Source organism: Apus apus, chromosome 7 (assembly GCF_020740795.1).
Source record: "Apus apus isolate bApuApu2 chromosome 7, bApuApu2.pri.cur, whole genome shotgun sequence".
NCBI lineage: Eukaryota > Metazoa > Chordata > Aves > Apodiformes > Apodidae > Apus > Apus apus.
Window position 1 is genome coordinate 28,810,643 of NC_067288.1, and position 18,655 is coordinate 28,829,297.

General features: G+C 45.4%; 1 protein-coding gene across 4 annotated transcripts in view; it reads right to left on the reverse strand.

Annotated features, from left to right (window-relative positions):
- Positions 1–6,235: 6,235 nt before the first annotated feature.
- The window catches only part of TM2D1 (TM2 domain containing 1), a 28,260-nt gene continuing 15,840 nt past the window's right edge, over positions 6,236–18,655 (reverse strand). The window contains exons 7-9 of one of the 4 annotated variants that reach the window (XR_007889991.1): positions 14,754–14,903; positions 9,495–9,645; positions 6,236–8,323 (exon numbers count right to left, since the gene is read on the reverse strand). The gene's annotated coding sequence lies outside the window, so the exon portion shown is untranslated. Of the gene's footprint in view, positions 9,646–13,675; positions 14,904–18,655 lie in introns of those variants that run through there. The other 3 variants (XR_007889990.1, XR_007889989.1, XM_051624414.1) reach the window with 3 other exon arrangements.

Here is an 18,655-nt window from a genome sequence, read left to right on the forward strand (position 1 = left end):
GCCAGGAGGGGCTCCAGGAGGGTAGCTGGACCCTGTCCCGTGTAGGGTGAATTGCAGGGCCAGGAGCTGGCACCCATGGGGCCACAGCCAGGGCTTGTGCACCAGCTGGTGCTTTCTCATTCCTTTTATTCCACTCTTTCTTTCTCTCTTTCTTCCTGTGGAAGAAAAGGTGTCCATCAGCATCTAAGGCAATAAATCCCATTTATTATTTATTGCTATCAAAATGTGTCAGCTTGCCACAGGACACAAGAAGAATACACAACAGCCAGCTAACAGGAAATAAACAACTTTGGGTAGAAAAAGTACCGGGTGGTGCTTAGGCAGAGAAAGTTGGGCACTCTGCTGCTCTGCCTTGGAAGGAGAAGCCACGGGATGTGCTCACAGGGAGATTCCTAGGGCATGAAGCCCATTGAAAGGTGTGCAGAAGGGTGAGAAGCCAACCCAGCTCTGCCTTTTATAGTGAGGTTTTTATTGATCATCATTTGATTCTTCATCAGTGGGAGAAACACAGGCTGAAAATCCTGCTCTGGCACTAAACACCCAGGTCAACCTTTGAGTCTTGTTTTCCCTCAAAAGGATGCTCCATGGCCTGGCAGGTGGTGAAGCTGCAGTGGAGGCTCAGAGGCTTCATGGCCTGGATGATGGTCACAAAGTTTTTAAACTGAATTTAGACATATTTTGCCTTTCTTACCCCAAACACAAACTGTCAAACTGCTGTTGTACTGCTGAGATAGAATCTCCAGAAATTTACAATCTTCTCTCACTGTTATTGCACAGATATCCTGACAGGTTTCCTCACATGTCACAAAACAATGGCCTTTTGGGCCTGTTTCTGGTGGATCTGGCTACTTAATCTCTTGCTTAAATGCAAATGTTCCTGTTGGTGAAATAAGAAAATGATTCGGGGAGTATTACTGAGGAGGTGGGTTTGTCCAATGTCTTTTCTCTGCCAAAGACAAGCCAAGACTAGAAATATTTATTGGTTCAGTACTTCAGCAACATGGTATTAATTGCCTCCGTGTGTTTTGATAGGTAGTTAGCACAAGCGTATTAATGAAAATAGCACCACTTCATTTTAAAATTAACTGCTTGGCCATTCAGCAACATGAGCTGATAAATTATGGCAATAAATTTGCAAGGGAGATTTATGCCACCATAACTCGTGCTTGGGCCTGCGGGCATGTTCTGGCAGGGGTGGGGGGTACACAGGGGACATGACCAGCCTCCCCCCCCCGCCCCCCCATTACCCATAGCCAACTCGCTGGGTTTTTTTTAATACTTCCAGAAAATTTGATTTTTAGGACTTTTTGGGGCAGTTTTGGTGCTCCTTTGAAATAAATTCTGCTCATGGGTTGAAGGGACCCTCCTTGCCACAGCAGCTGGAGGCACAGCCAGGTCCTCCAGTGGCAAAGGCCACCCTGAGCCATGTCCTACTCCTCCAGACAGGCAGAAAAGGAGCCAAGCATCTACTATTGACCACTGGAGAGGGGCCACCTGATAAAACATGCAATTGTCCCTGTTTCACCAAAAAAAGTTTGATATGGGGGTCAAGCTGCTGGTACTGCAAACTGACCTAACACCATTATGAGCCAGTGAACGGCCTCTCATTTACCAGCACTGGACCCAGCATGTATTTATTTCACACCCACTCTTCCCAGGTTGGACCCAAACCCACTCCATTCTCTGGGCTGTGTTTTGGGTGGTTTTTTGCATTCTTCTCTCAGGACAGGAGATAACACCAAGCAGGGGCCACAGCCCACCCCCTGCCCACGAAATACTCATCTGTGGAGGAGGAACAGCAGCTCCCTGCCTCAGGCAGCAGAGAAACTGGAAAATGTTCCTAGAGATGTGATTCACACAATGTAACACCTGCCTGCACATTATCTAAACCTATTAGGGTGAAGACACAGCCAAGTAATTTGGTAGATGGGGTTTAATTTTTTCCCCCACATTGTTCATTATTTCCCCATGGAAACTTCATAACCCAGCACCTTTTTTTTATTCCTTCCAAAGCTGAAGAAACAAACACACTTCTTCCAAAATGCTACATTTTGTTATTGGGTGGAAGAGGTACAACTTTCTGAGCAACTCCAGCTGAATTTTGCATTTATAAATAAATGTGACAAATTTAATAGGGTAGGATAGGTATTTGAATTATTGATTGTTAAATATTTAAGCTCCAAGTCCCCATCCATCAGCATATGTGAGAAAGCTCAGGGCAGATTTATGATGCTGGAGTTTTCCTGGTTAGCTGGCACTTGGCATTTCAATTAATTATAGCCCACACATTCAGGGGTTTTCAGGATTTGTTAGAAGTATTTATAAAAGATGTCCCTATTATACCATTTAAATATTGTTTGTGCAACTGGAACATGTTTTGTATCGGGGATTAATACTCTGTTTGATTTAAGGGAAAATTAAATTAGAAGGTGCAAGTCCCAGGAGACAGATGCTTTATTTGAAAAGGGTTTTCACCACTGGAAAGCACAGTTTTTCTTTTATGTATAAATATTTTGCTCTGGGTGTTTCCTGGGGTCTGTGGGCAGGTGGGAACTCTCAAAAGTGCCCTCAGCAATGGGGAGCAGGAGATGAGATACCCAAGAGGATGAAATTACCTTCTATACATTAAAATTAGGGGATTCAGGGCCTCCCCATCTATTGATTTCCTCAGGAAGGACACAAGCCCCATGGCTGTGCCCAAGGCCCCAGGGCAGGACAGGTCTGTGCAAGGGGAAGAAACCACCTAGGTCAGTAACACATCTCAGAAAAAAAAAACCCACCACCCAAAAGATGTAGCCATATATGATAGATTGTAATTGCTCAAGGAGAGCCATTACAGCCCCTTAGGTCAATACTCTGCATTTTCAAAGTGCTTTAATTAATACATATTTACATCAGGTAATAGCAGGGATTTCTCTTAGATATTATATTAGGCCAAAAAAGGCTCCTAACTTTCAAAACTTGGGGGGGGGACCACACATGAGTGTAGTCTCTTAGTGCTTTATTGCTCCTTATAAAAATGCATTTTGATGTCAAGAGGAACAAGAAAAATCTCTCTCCGGTGAGAGCACTGCAGCATTCCATGCCTGGGACAGCAACTCAGGGGGTCCTGCATGGGGACAGCAATGTCCCCAGAGCTTTTCCAACTCACCCACCACAACCTCCTTCTGCTCCCAGTTGTGCTTTTGAAGTTACCAACAAGACAAATCACTCCTGCTGCAGCAGCCAGGCTGCCTGGGGATGAAGGGCTGGGGAAAGCACCCAGAACCCCCAATTATTTTGGGAGGTGACTCACATCCTCCAAAGCATCTTGAAGCGAGAATTTCTGCTTCCAAACATCAAGTCACCAATCCTGCTCATGGGGACCACACAGCTCAGCCACCTCCCCATGTCACCCATGCTTCTCCTGGGCCTTGCTGCACATGCAATTGAATAGATGCCCTCAAACTGCTGCAGTTTTGTGTCTGCTCAGGGCTCAGCCTGGTGTGGTGAAACTCACAGGACACACTTCCCTGCTACAGGAATCCCAGGCATGGGCCTCCATGTCAGAGCCAAAGGTGTCTCATCTCTCCCACTTCTGAGGCTCAGCCCCTGGGTGAGCAATGAGGGACAGGACCAGCAGGTTATCAGTGCCCAGGAACTCAAATATAAACGCTGTAACTTTATGGATTTTTTTTTTAAATTTCCCCCTCACAACCACAAATTAGAACCAGCACTGCTAAAAATCACTGGTCTATCCACAAATTTTAATTAAAACCTAAATAAATCATTTTTGTCCCTGCACTTGCATGTAAACAATGAGGGAGATGGCACACGTACAGCAGCTTGTCAGCGTCGGGTGACTAATGAGTCGCTGTGAAAATACACTCTGAAGGGCCAGAATTAGAAGCAGATTCCCCAGCTAACGAAGGGCACACGCGACCCCGCCGCGGCCATCGCGGCAGAAGGCACCAAAACCACCTCTCAGTGGTGGGGGGTAGGAAAAATGTTGTTAAGGCTGGCAGGACCAATCTTTATTAAATAAAGCGCAGCGCTGTAACGCGATATTGCAGCTGCAGCCTTTTCGCCACGTTACGGAGTCGTGTTTTCCCCTGTCCTTGCAGTAAACAATAACCACATGCTGGATTTGTTACCAAATGAGTTTTTATTTCTTCATTAGTACACAACGAGGACTCAGAAAGAGAGGTTTCATTGCTCCAAGCACTTGGGAAGAGCTTTTAACCCAGGTGTCAGACTGGTTTGGGTTGGAAGGCACCTTAAATATCTCCTAGTCCCAACCCCCCCTGCATGGGCAGGGACACCTCCCACCAGCCCAGGCTGCTCCAAGCCCCATCCAACCTGCCCTTCAACGCTGTCAGGGATGGGGCAGCCACAGCACCCCTGGGCAACCCGGGCCAGTGTCTCACAGTGAAGAATTTCTTCTTAATAATACCTAATTCATGTAGCTGTATCTCTCAAAAAGCCTCTGAATTAAAAGCTAGTTTTAAAAAATAACCTTCCCCTTCTAAAAGTGAAGGCCTGTGCTCAGAGGGTCTGGAGGAGCCCATGGGACACTGCAAATGCCTTCAGGGACCATCTCCAGGTTGTGCTCCTCAGGGGGAGGAGCTGTCACTGCACCAATGGTGCAATGGACTTGGGCATGGCTCTGCTCCACAAGAGAGCTGCAGCCCTGCGTGGACCTCTCCACTCCATTTGGATCCTCCTGCCTGCACAGACCTCATCTTTCTACCATGGACCACCTCCTCACTGCATGGAACCCATGCTTGCTGCATGGACCAGCAACACCCTCTATGGGACAGCGTCCTCCCAAGGTCAGCATTCATGTTTCAACATTTCCACCAATGCTTTCAGTGCAACAAAACACCACATTCTTAGGGAACGTTTTCCCCACCAAACATTTCGGGCCAACCTAAGTGTCAAAGTTTGGGATTTTCTCCCCCAAGAGACTGAGAGAGTTTCCAGGCTACAGCTGCATACCCCCACACACACAGGCATCTTGGAGCTGCAGTTCCTCAACAGCACAACACTCACCACAGCCCCTCAGGCCAAGGCAAACTATTTCCAGTGAAGAACAAAGCATTATCTTGCTCCCAAAATACTCAAGAATGATGCCATTCCCACCAAGAATTATACTCTTTCCACAAGAATAATGCTATTTCCACCAAGAATAATGCTCTTTCTTTTTGGAGGTGACAGTAACTCAGCCCAGAGCATCCCAAGCAAGGAAATGCCAGGAAACAGAAGCTGGGCTGCCTCACTCACCTGCCCTTTGTTGTTTTTTTTTTTTCCCTTTTCTAAAGCAGCCTCATGAAAAGAAAGAAAAAAATATTCTGTTATGTGTGTTGCTTCTGCAATTCAAAACCCAGTCTTAACAAGGGGAAAAGAAAAAAAAATAAAAAGTCAGACCACTCCCCACTGCAGCATAGGCTCATGGAAACAAGATGTGGCACACATGGGGCTGTCCCAGGGAGAAAGTTTGCTAAAAATAACATATGCAGATTATGTACATAAAATGTCAGCACATAAAACCACGTGGTCATTCAGGCTGTTGCAATTACAGCTCAAACGTGCCAAGGACACAGCCTTTGGTGTGTCTTGAGGGGTGGGAGCCCAGTGAGGGGCCAGCTCCTTGCTCTGGCCATCACTGGATGCAGGAGGGACCACAGCCCATCTCACCATGCAGAGCTAAGAACCCCTGAAAAAATGCCTGGAGACAGGGCTTATTTTTCTCTGGTTGAGGATGGGACAGCCCTTGGGTTGTCTCTAAAGGCCTGGTGCCTGCAGGAGGTCTATTCTCAGCAGCTGTGTTGAGGGTTGCTCCACCAGCAGGAAAGAACTGGTCACAGCTGTGGCAGAGCTGCCATTAACATCCAGAGTGGAAGATTTTCACTTCTTGAAGCTCATCATGGAATCACAGAGCAATCTGGGTAGCAAGGAACCTTAAAGATCATCAGGTTCCAACCCCCCTGCATGGGCAGGCACACCTCCCACCAGCCCAGGCTGCTCCAAACCCCATCCAACCTGCCCTTCAACACTTCAGGATGGGGCAGCCACAGCTTCTCCAGGCAACCTGTTCTAGTGTTTCACCACCCTCACAGAAAAGAGCTTCTTCCTAATATCCAGTATAAATCAACCTTTCTCAATTTCAGCCAATAACCAGGGGACAGATGCTGCTACTTCCCCACTACCTTGGCCAGAGGAAAATAAAAAGGGAAATAAGGGAGAAAGACTAAGGTTGGGGAAAAAAAACCAGAACAGGTTTAATGAAGTAGCAATAATGATGGTGAGTTACAAATACATACAAATACGGGGCCCACACTTCTCAGTTGGTAGTTACTTCCCAACCAGAAAAGGCCTAAACTGGCCTCAACAGCAGAGGGAGGTACCTGAGTCCAGGGTCCTGGTAACAGCCCACAACAGCCTTGAAGCAGCCAAGCTGGTCCTCCTCAGGATGGCAGGCGGCGGTGACGCGTCTTAGTGACCAGCACTGCTCCCCAGCAAGGACACGGGGCGCGGAGACGACGACGCCAAAGGGAACCCGGCCCCGCTGGGCCCCGAGGCGCCATTTTGTGTCGGGCCGCGTGGGCAGGAGCGCTGCGATTGGCTCGCGGGGGTCACCTGACCCGCCCTCCCCGCGGCTGCGGCCCCGGCGCTGATGGCGGCTCCGGGCAGGGCCGGGCCGGGCCGGGCCCCCCGAGCCCCTTCAGGCTGGCGGGACGACGAGGCACCTGACATGTTCTGCACTCCCTCCTCCCTTAGTCTCCGGCCTGCAACATGAATTTTCCGTCGCGTTCTGCTTTTCTCTGCGTGCACCCCGCGCGCGGCTCGGTTTCTCCGCGCAGGGGAATGCGTTTTCCTTAGGAAAAAATGACCGGAGGGACAATAGATAGACCTACACTTGAACCTTCCTCAGGGTCCCCTCAGCCCCTTACAGAAGAGCCCTCCCACAACCCGCCTGGCTGAAGGAAAAGCCATTTTCCTGGCCTTTTTCCAGCATTTTCTCCGCTGGGATGCTGCTCCCCTGGCGAGCCCGTCTCTGGGCTGTGATCCCCCACCTTTACAGCAACCGAGTTGGGAGTTTTCTTAAGTCTAAATAATATTTTGGCACCACTGGGGAGGTGTTTAGGGCGGGTTTTTTTTGTGTTTTTTTTTCCAAAGGAAGGTAGGAAGAGGCGTTGCTGGCAGGGCTGGTGAGCACAGCTGAATGGCAACATCCAAGGGAATGCCCGATGTTCCTGGAGAGAAAGGGCATTTTCCCGCTGAGATTTTGAAGGAGCCACCCTGGACATGGGGCAGGGAAGCTTGAAAGGTCTCCCATTCGCTGTAGTACAGGGAGGAGAGGGAAGGGCTGAAATTATTTCAGTTACTGTCTGATGTGAAGGAGGAGAAAACAGTGCAGGGCAAGTCTGTAAAAGGCAAGGGGTGAGCGGTGGAGAACGCTTAAGGAAGGGAAATGTCTCATCGTTTCAGCTGTAGAAGCACGGCTTGAAAATGCACACTCTGGAGCCGCAAGATGAAGGAAAATCAGATGAAATATACTTCTGAAGAGGATTTTGAGGTGAGACTCATGACTTTTTAATGGACCAGATTGATTTAACTCCCTTTGTGTTGCTGCCGGCTGGTGCAGCTCCGGCTTCTTGCTGTCTGGTCAAACCCAGGGTCCTTCCCTGCTGCCACAGGACAATGCCCCAGCCAAACTCCTGTGATTTGGCCACAGGGAAGGGTAAGGGACTCATCTGGACACGCCAAGCACCATATAGTGCAGTCAGGAATGTGTGTGAACTCCTGAGGTCAGCAGTTCAACATCGTGCTGTTTCAGCCATCTCAGGTATTTCATTCCCTTTCTAAGCCCTCATCATGAGACAGAGCAGTGGAGGCACGGCTGGTTCTTGATTTGGGGGATTTCTTCTTGGATGGTACACTGGAAAGGGACTTTAAAGGCTGCCACATCACTGCACTGGAAGAAGACTGTGGGGCATGAGCAACCTGGAACAGGTTGGTTTGGTCATCCAGCTCCAAAACCAGGGCGGGAGTGACAGCAGGGCTTGTATCCTTGCTGTATGGAAGTGAGAATGTGAACTGAGCTCACAAAAGCAGCAATCTAAGTCACCTTAGATTGCACACCCCTTCAAAACCAGTATCTTCAAATAAACACCACTCTGGGAAAACAGCTGGTTGAGATAACCAGAAGGTTTGGGTGCTGGAGGTGCTTGGCCTTCATCTCCCTGCAGGCCCCAAGCGGATCCTTATCTTCCATCCACTCCATACTTTGTTCCCTGCCATCAGCACAGTAGCTTTTAAGCACAGTCTCATCTTTGTTCACCTAGGAGAAAGTAATTGGTCAAATTTAATTCAAAGAGAGATCAATTAGCAAAGGTTGTGATAGACAGATGGGTCACCAGCAACTCCTATAAATTGTGGGTAGAGTTTCCTCCTTCACCATGTACCAGTTTGATGTAGGAAATGGCTCATTTGCAAGCTAAAGGTTTAATTAGGAGAAACAAAGTTCAGAGATCAGATGTGAATTGCAAAGTGCTAAAGAAGTTTACTGCAGTATTTATTGAGAGCCATGCTATAGATCTGCTCCTGCTCTGCCCAGAATGCTAATAGGAGCCCTTTGAATTCTTCCTATCAACAGAAAAATCATCGATAATACATGGGATGCTTAAAAACTGTTTGGCACCTGCTTTCTTTTTATGATAATCAAAGAGCTGTGCTAAGACCCAGAGACTCCCTTATCCATCTCGTTAATTGTGGATCTTTCTTTCCAGGTCAGGTTTCCAGAATGTGACACCCTTCAGGTCACTGCTTCCTCTCCCATCCATTGCAATATGAGCTTTGCAGAGGGTATTTATTGCTCCTCCTCATCATGGACATAGTGATGATGTAAATTGTGCCAGAAATACCAATATGATGAAAATTCATGGTGTTTCTTCCTCACCTCACTGTATTTCGGATGTTTTTTCTAGGTGTGCAAACTGCAGAAATGAAGAGTTCATACAAGCTCTCAGAAAAGCAATGGGAACAACAGTAATGTGATTACAGGAGGTTTTAGCTCATTGGCAAGAGAGCTGAGCTGGCCCAAGGCAGCAGAGCCTCAAGTCAAGCCACAGCATCCATCTCAGCTCCCAGGTCACCACAAGAAGAGCTTGTTTCAATGGCCTTTGGGTTCCAGGGGAGGTTCAGTTGCTTCAGACACTGGGATGTAGCAGACTGATAATATGTTCTGACATGCTGCTGCTCCTGTGGACAAGGTGGGAAGCACCATTACTTCATCTGCATCTCCAGGAGCTCCATGAAGGATCCTTCCTGCTGCCCGCTGTTCCTTGTGTCCCTGGGGGTGTCCCACCGGTGGGAATTGGCATCGGTGCTCTTGGCGTGGGTGCCTTTCCCTGGGACCTTGCAAGTGGGCACATATGTGGCTTCCAGCCTGATCTGTGCTCCAGCTGGGGCTGGGAAGGGTTCAAGGAGTACTGCTTCTTGGCCAGACTCACCAGGGCTCCAGGCATCCTGAACTGTCTCCAAGATCATCATGGTGTCATATTTAACTAATGACTCTGCAATAATGTGTGGCAGGATGAATGCTGCAGAGGTCCAGAGATAACCACCAAGGTGGAGAGAAATCAACATGGCAGCTGGACCTGGCTGGGAGAACAAGAGCAATTTTTCCAGTCACTTCCATTTGTTCCAGTATCACTCAGCCCCACACCCCGTTTGACGAGAAGCTGCAATTTCTCTTTAAGCAACACTACGTGAGAAAGGACAGATAGCGGCTCAGGCTGCAAACTGATGTAATTAAACAGGCAATGTTAATTCCCAGCACCTGAGACTCAAGCCCTCCGTGCAGTGTTGGTAGCACTGATTCCAGTCATTTCGGCAAAGCGAACTGTAGGAACAATAGGCAGAGGACAGAAAAGGCTCTTCACTCTTCTGGAGGATCAGAAACTCGCTGCAATTATCAGCCAACAGTTCCAGCTGCCTAGCGAACTGTTAAGACTCAAGCAAACACATCAGGGCTCTGAGGCTGCAAACAGAAGAGCCCTAATTATTTTGAAGTTTAACTGTTGCCCCCATCTCCAGACACAGAAGCGACGCAGACCCTGATGCACCCAGCTTCCCACACAGCCTTGTGCAGAAGTTCAAGTGTGCTTCTAGGGTGCTTAAGATTCAGGTGCAACGTGTATCAGGCATTAACCATTTCCTTCCTCCCCCATTACCTTGGGCAAGCCACGTTCCTATTAAAAAATCAGCTCCTGCCAGTCTCCTGAGAGAAGCAAGAGATTCCCTGAGCATGTGTGGGAAATACAGCTGTTCTGACAACTAGATCATGTTTGATATCATCCAAGCTGACTCAATAGAGATGTCAAATGGGAGAAGATAGCAGAAGTCTGCCTCGCAGCTTAATTGGCTTACACTTTTGTAGATCCTGTTTTAAAAGTAAGGCCTTCAAAATGCGATTTGGACAAGGGAGTTTGCGTGGGGCTTTACCCTGGGCGGTCTCACAGCTTCCTCAGGAACAAAACCAGTATGGCTCTGAATAGGGGCTGCATATACGGTTGGATTTATGGAGTAGGCATTAATTTAAATAGCACTTATTGACTTAGGGTCAAATATCTTTTTTGAACATTTTTTTTTAATTTAAGGAAAGAGCCCGTATGTCACAATCTCATGCCCCATCTAATTGGATAAGTGTTTCCTTTGTCCTTGAAACTGAAAAGTAGACTGTGTATCCAGGAGCTACAGAATGAAAAAGCATCTGCCTTTGGTATTTGGCATGCCTCAATTAAAAAACCCACTGCCTGGGCTATCATTTTTTTTGTTTGAATTCTGACCAGAGCACTTCTGCTCAGATTCAAGCAGACAGTTCTGAAGGTTGAGCTAGGAGTGTGTAAAAACCCAAACCAACAAATCTTTTGGAACAATATATGGAACATTCATGTTTTACATAGAGCAGAAAAGAGGCCCGGATCCAGCACGGCCAAGTTGGGAGTCATGCTGGAAGCACGGGAATGACTCGTGTTCTCCCTCCTCTCTGAGTGTTTCTGTGAGCTCCTGCTGGAGTGGAGCTCAGGTCCACTCTCAAGATGAGACTCCCCTCCCTCCCAGTCCCACAAATCTAGTGCTCAATATGCACAAAACGCTGCCATCTTTAAAAAATAATTGAAAAGGTGCACCCTGAAGTTCACTGGATCGATCCCTCTGAATTATTGTATTTAGAAGACACTTCATTGTGTCAAAGATTTAATGGAGAGGTTACCATGCCCAGCCTTCAGAATGTCAACGCATTAAAACAGCGTGGCAGGGAAAGTTAAAATCCCCAGGAACGTATGCCCAAGCAAAACTGCCAGATTTATAAAATATGAAAATTCTAATACAGAGTTTAGATAAGACATGGGCTGCTGGGGAAAAGCACTATTGAAGCCAGAATCCTGTGTGTGTGTCCTACAAGTAGTGGAATGAAATTTAGCAGCTTCACTATGGACATTTTTGCCTTTCCCTTACATCCCCTCGAGCAGTCGCTCCCCAGGCTGCATCTTCAGAAATGCATGTATTTTTATGTGAGCAGTATTTCCCGGCAGGCTTGATGAAATACCTTCTCTTGTTATTTATTGCCCATTAAACAACATATCTTCTGCACATACCTTCGCTGGACAAAAGATCTTTGCTATCAAATGCTGACCTCAGCATGTCTGAGGCCAGAGCAGTTTACTGCAATGATCTCTACATGGGGCTACAGTGGAGAAGCATTTAGACCAGTCCAGCAGCACAGATCAGGGTTCTCTGCTTATTTCTGGTACCTGAGAATTACCCTGCTTGGCTGTAAGTTACTCTTCTTGGTGCACACAGTAAGGTTGTAACACAGATGTCCAAAGTTTTTTTTCTCCCTGGGGAATGTCTGTCTTTGGGTGCTGCAGGAACAACTGCCATCCACCCAAGTACTGCTGGGCTGCAACATTTCCAGTGAAACGGAAGGGCTGGGGGAGGGAATGACAAGTCCTTTTTACTGAAATTCTCTCCCCAAATGGATTTGGCAGAGCCCGGCTGTGCTGATCTTAAGGCAAGGTTTATCATGTGTGCAGACTGCTGCCTGAAGGGGGAAAAGATCTTTGAAGTTGCTGGATGATGGAAGGATCTCCACCCCCTCCTCTCCCTCACACACATCTTTTAAGGGTGGAGACTGAGAGATGCTCAACTGCCCTGAGTCAGAAAATTACATGACACATTAAACAATTATGTGTTTTAGTGCTGAGCATCTATTTAGACATTTAGCATCAAACATTTAGCATGAATTCCATGGGCATTTACACTTTTCCCAGCCACCTGTAATTCTACACAGCATTATTTTACTGCATGTCAAGAGGTCCCCCGATCCAGTATCTACACCTTGAAGAGATTTCTTTATCATTTAACTTTATTACAGAAGGCACTGCCTGGACACTGTTGGAGTGACAAGGACTATTTCCTTAATTACTGTACATTGATAATAGCATTTACTCTGGCAGCTCCAGTGCTATTCAATCAAGCAAGATTCAATACAAAAAAGCTGATTTGCCAAAAAAGAGATTAGCATAAGTGCCTACAGTCACATTCTATTTTTGAAGGTAAAGCTACTGTGTCTGGGAGCTTTCTTGTGGGAACTTTATAAAGACAGATTAATCTAGTTTATCTCCTTCAAAAGATATTTGGGGAAATCGCGGCAAGTCACTCTTTAGACTCTTGTGATAATCATTTTCTGTAAACATGTAAAATAAAGAACTGCACAGAAACTGCTAACCAGCAGCAGGAAGGTCTATTTTTTCTTCTTACATGGACGTAGCCATTTGTTGGGAAAAACTCTGCATTCCCCAGTTTGCTATTGCTGTTCTTTGTCATTTAATCAAGTGGTGACTGTAGCTGTTGCACTTTAAAATTAAATGCTATTATTTATGGTAGAACTTGTTCTAGTTAAAAATGCAGACCTCAGCACTGTGTACGTCTGTAAGCAGAAGGTTAAGCAGGACATTTTAAATGGTAAAGCAAAGGGCTTAATCAAGGCTGAAGAACAAAATGCAGTGGGGTAACAGATATAGTAAATAGGCATTAATCACCATACAGGCTTAATCCAGGTATTAGGCAGTCTTGGGGTTAATACGAAGACTCTCTTATGTAAGGACTCATTCTACCAACTCTGAAGTACGCGAACAACTTTACTCTTGGGAGAAATTTCACCAATGTTAAAGGCCCTTGCAAGATCAGCCCTACATTATGTCTGTGTAAAATGGTCTTCATACAATTATTCTGCCTGGGGGGGATTTCTGAGTTAGGAGGCACGTGGGGGTGTGGTTCAAGAAAGATAAAAATTAAATTGCCAGAGCCTAAGGAGCCACTTTTCCAGGTTGTTTGTTTGTTGTTTTTTGTTGTTTTTTCTCCCTTGACACTGTCTATTACTGTGACATCAAAATCCGAGCTAAGTACTCCTTGTCAAAGATGGACCAGATAAAATCACGAAGCCAGTATCGTCTCATGGGAGACAGCTCACTGTCTTAGTGACAAATTTAGTGACTACAAATCCAGGCTTAGAACGTAGTCCTTCCCTAGTCATAATCCAGCTCTTACACACTGGATTTGCCTTTAACTACTGATGAACTACAATTTCGGTTTCAAGAAGATAACAGCACATCCATAGGTACCAAAGTCACAATAGAAAAGTTCTTTTATTAGATGCTTAGAAAGATTAAAGTGCTGCCATCTTTAAATTAACATAAAAAATTCCAAATCTTTATACAAATGGACATGTCCTGGGCACTGACACACCAGAGCACAAACCCCAGCCTCCAGCCTGGGGTGGATTTTGGCATCCTGGTCAAGCTTGCCTTACCCAGCCCTGAAACACAACAGGCAGACTCACAGTAAGCACACCACTACCTAACCTGAGGAGAAAGGAAGGAGATGGGAATGGGAAATGGGGTAGGTGGCCACGGTTTCTCTGTTCAAGGACTACCAAGATGAAAAATAATCCACAAACCTTTAATTGTGAATGTAGGAGAAGGACAGTGATGTAACTGTTCCCAGGGAACACTATTCTTATTTTGTAGAGGGAGGTGAGCCAAGATACTTAAGCTCTAGAGAACCTTTAACACAGGAAGCTATTTATCATAACAAGCTTGGTTGATACTGCTCCCATACTGAACCAATTAGATTAGCCTATTTCGTCATACTTCATAACTTGGGATGATAGGTTTCCAAGCATGGTACAGTGCAGTAATTGAATTTTGATCAAACACACATGGCCCATAACCCAGTATGTGAAACTTTCAGAACAGTTCACAGCTTTTAAATATCCAGTCAACATGTTGCCAAAAGTACAGGATGTACTTGATGCAAGTGGGAGAGGAGGGAGGGAGCACGAGTCCACGAAGTAACTTGGTACAGCTGTAAAACAAACATTTTTTTGTTCCAATGCTGTTCCTACTTTAGCAAAGGAGCTGGGAGGAAGACAGTGAATGTCAAATAAGTTGTTTTTCTCCCCAGCCCCCACGCCCCCCAGGCACACGTTTCCCTTTTAACATTCTTAGATTCTTCACAACCTTTTTAATTCACTATACTGTACTTTCATACTGTATTAGACACACCACCAATTATGTTTGTTAGCATGACACATCCATTGCTTACACTTAGTTAACAAAATAACTTAAAAGTCACATGCATCATCCTCTTAATGGGGTTATAATCAATGGGGCCATGGAATGAAAGCCCTAAAAATTACCCCCCACCTCTGCATTCCCCAGGCTTCTGCCTCTGCCAACACAATCCATATGGTGGGCAGTCTCGTCAGGCTCAAGGTGAACGCTCCGTCAGTTCTCCTCTTACATGTTCTTGCCGTGTTTTCCCCATGGTAAATCCAAGGAACTTTGAAGAAGACTCTGTGTAAAGGAAACAGAATACATGAATAAATTCATTCCTCCGGCTCTGCTGACTGGGGGGCAAAGCACCCACCACAGAACAGCTTCATGGCATGGAAAATGCTGCGCCAGACTTTCTTTTGAGCAAGTACTGGCTATCCATATCAAAGCTGCTCTCTGGCCTACAGCTAAGACTCTGGCATGCTCGAGCAATGGAGCAGGATAACACCAACCTCTGCACAGGGTGCTGCCAACTTCCTTCTCAGCTTTGAATGCTTTGACCTGAAAGGCAGCTGGAGGCAGCTCCAGGCATCTCAGCTGCCCGAAAGGGAAGCACCAGGGCAGCCAACATCTTTGCCTTCATCAAGGCAGTGCCAATGACATAAAAGGTGGGAATTGCTGCTGGAGCCCTCCAAAGCCTGTAGGATCTGGTGGTCTAGCCAAGTGCTGTGAGGTGCACGTCATGGATCGGCTGCCTCCGAGCTGCCTCACACACCTACTCTGCAGTGCAGCTGTGGAAGAGAAGCAGCCACAGGTTCCAAGGGGAGAAATGGTGCTTCTCAGAGGCAACAAAATGTACATCTCACTTAAACATTTTGCTTTTGGTTGGGAACAGGCATATTGCCCAGTTACAGCCACCAGACTGTCAGAGACAGAGCACAGAGGACACGCTGGATCATCTCCCTCCCCACCCCATTCCTCACTAAGTTATGATGCTGCAGAGAAGGGGAAAAAAAAAAAAGAGGAAAAAGAATTTGGTGTTCAACTTATCATACTTGGACCAAGCCTCAGCTCAAACCCAAGGTTAAATAGGCCTGTTCTAAGCCTCTTAAAAATAGGATTTATATAGTAATTACAGTAATGGAAACTGATCTTTACATTTTTTTACTGCCTAAAATTCTGCTGTGTCATATGCATCTGCAGAGCCTGAGAACTGTGCTTCTCGGAGAGAGCACTGCAGTCTTGAAAGCAGCCATTCAAATATATAATGGAGAATTATCCGAGCATGAGTATGTTCCAGATTATAATGAAGCACGAAGGGCAAGACTCAGAAATCCTGGGAAAAGCAAGGAGTTTGTATTTGAGACAAATAGTATTTTTTAAACACTTTCTTTTGTTGGGAGTTTATGGAACGTCATCCCACGCAGTGCAAGCAGCATTGAGGCTGCCCTTTTTATTCCATGATTTCCTTTCTTTTCCTTTGCTCCAGCCTTAGGTCTAGAGAGTCAGTCTAGTGCAAAATGCCTCCTGGCCAGACAGAATCCTCACATCCACTTCCCAGTTTTCTCTGTCGTGCAAGGAAAAATACCGGAGTGCTAAGTCTTTGCATTATGATAAAGAAAAACTTCAGAAGATTTGGGGATCTGATAGGGGGTTTGGCTCCACCTTCAGGAAGCAAAAGGCAAAGAGACAGCAAGGGTTTAAGTTTCAGACATACTTTCTGCAGGAACTGAAGCTCACAACCCCCTCTTCTTGACATCTCCTGCTCCCCGATGAGTCCTTGCTTCATACATATAAAATATTCCCTGCTCTGATGCTGTGACGTACTTGATTAAGCCCAACTCCTCCTTAGAGGTACTTGAGAACTTGTCCAAAGAGAGAGAGAGAGAGAATGTCCAAAGGTAGCTGATACATGAACAATCAGAGCTGGTGTATCAACAGTAAATGAAAAGCAGCTTTGAGGTGAAAAAATAAAAAGAAGTTGTGCCACACAGGAAGTCATAGAGCTCTATCAGATATTACCAGCCATTTACACTGCCACTGCTAAGGTCTCTATACAGAAAAGTTTTCTTCTAATTCACATAGAAAGGTTCTCTGGGTAACATGGATTGAGAGGAACAAAGTGGGAAGAGTCTTGATCAAATTTCAGTCTAGCAGAACACTTACTTAAGCATATTCCTGAAGTTAAGCTATTTTTTCTCCTCAGCTCTAGGCAGAAGATGCAAAGAGAATAATCCCTTGTATTTCACCTCTTGGCAGACTCTGAAGCAGGTCAACCCCAGAACATAGTAGCTGGTTAAAAAGCACAATTTAAATGAATTAAAATGATGCATTTTTTAAAGAAGCCATATAGTGACCATTTATAATAATGAAAAAGGCAAAGTAGTCAGGGATGAGACTGCAATGAGTTTGAAAGACTGTATGATGTATTAGTGAAATAATAGGCAATCACACAATTAAGTGACAGTCCTTTGAGGCAATGGAAACGTATGGTTGCTTGCAAAATCCTGCCTTTGGCATTTCCCCAACTGGATCTTTAAGCACCCAACCTTTTTGTATTCAACATAATTTTCTGGAGGAAACAGGTTTGAAAACTGCAGAGCAAGCAACAGGAACGGCTCTTGGTGCAGAAACGGACTGAACACCTAATGAATCTAAAAAGAAAAAAAGCCCAGAACACTGAGAAGAGATGCAAGAAGACTGAATAGACATCGCTGTGTAAGCAAATATAACTAAATATACTCTTGAGGAACAAAGGAAACAATTCTTGATGGGGTGACAACAGATGTTCTCCAAAAAAATTGTAATGGAGCATTTCAAACACAAAGACCTTCCTGTGGAGCTGAGAAGTTTTACTGGCAGACATACAGTAACACATCTTTGGAAACATAATAAAACCTAACATTTAAGGTGTTATCAGGTCCTGAAAGCAAAAGTGATATCTTCTTGTAAAAAGTGGTGGGTGGTGGTGGAGAGGGAAACAGTCAGGATAACAAATTACTGCCACAGGAAGCTGCCATAGCATAGTTGAGATTTCAACTTCAGAAGAGTTAATTAGTCAGAGAGTTTGCTCTAAAATACCTAGTTGAAGATGTCCTTGGTCACTGCAGGACTAGATGACCTTCAAAGGTCCCTTCCAACCCAAACCATTCTGCGATTCTAAGATTCTATCTCTAAACCCACTATTTTGGAAAATGAGCTCTAAACACAAGTGAAAGATCCAGAGGTTGCCCTCAGTGAACAAAGAGAAGCCAGAGTAATTTGTTCATATAGTAATCACACCGAACTACAACCACTGCTGCACTGTGTGAATGAATGCAAAGTGCCCAAAGCTGCATGTTTCTACCAGCTACTGCTCTTTCAGATTATGGTTAAGGACATTGCAGAAAATCCTCAAATGGACATTTTAAAAAAAAAAAGAAGATGACAGGTTTATGGAGTCATTTTTGCAATGACTGAACTGTACGGGTACTTAGGGCAGATTTGGGTTTAACTCCTGGCACGGGTCTGCAGCATCTTCAGTGAAAAGTTTTATGCAGGTTTTTAAAGGCTAGGCACTTCAAATTCTTTTTTTAAACTCTGGCCTCTACTTTTTATGTTCTTTATTTTTACAGATACAGAGTAATACTTCTCTGTCTTGTTGGAATGTGGAAAGGATTCCTGAATATCTGCAAGGCCAGCAGATATCACTGTATCTGAGAATGAGGCAGAAGGATGACACAGTACATTGTCTAACTATTTTTATTGCTTTGCAACTGTTTTTGGGAAAACAATCCAGAGAGAAGATTATCCCAGTGCAGTTAGAGCCATCAGAAGTACAGAAACATGAGGATGGACAATTTGATTGACAGGAGAAAGCTAAAGCAGGCGGCAACACAGAAAATCATCCTAGGACAGACATTCTGATAAATATTACTGCAGCCAATTTATTATTAACACAGTGGGACAGCTTTACATCTTGCATCACACTTTTCACAGCCCTTATGGTAAACATGCTGGATCTGACAATTACAAGAGGAAAACAAAGACCTCACTAACTCTCTCCTGGCCCT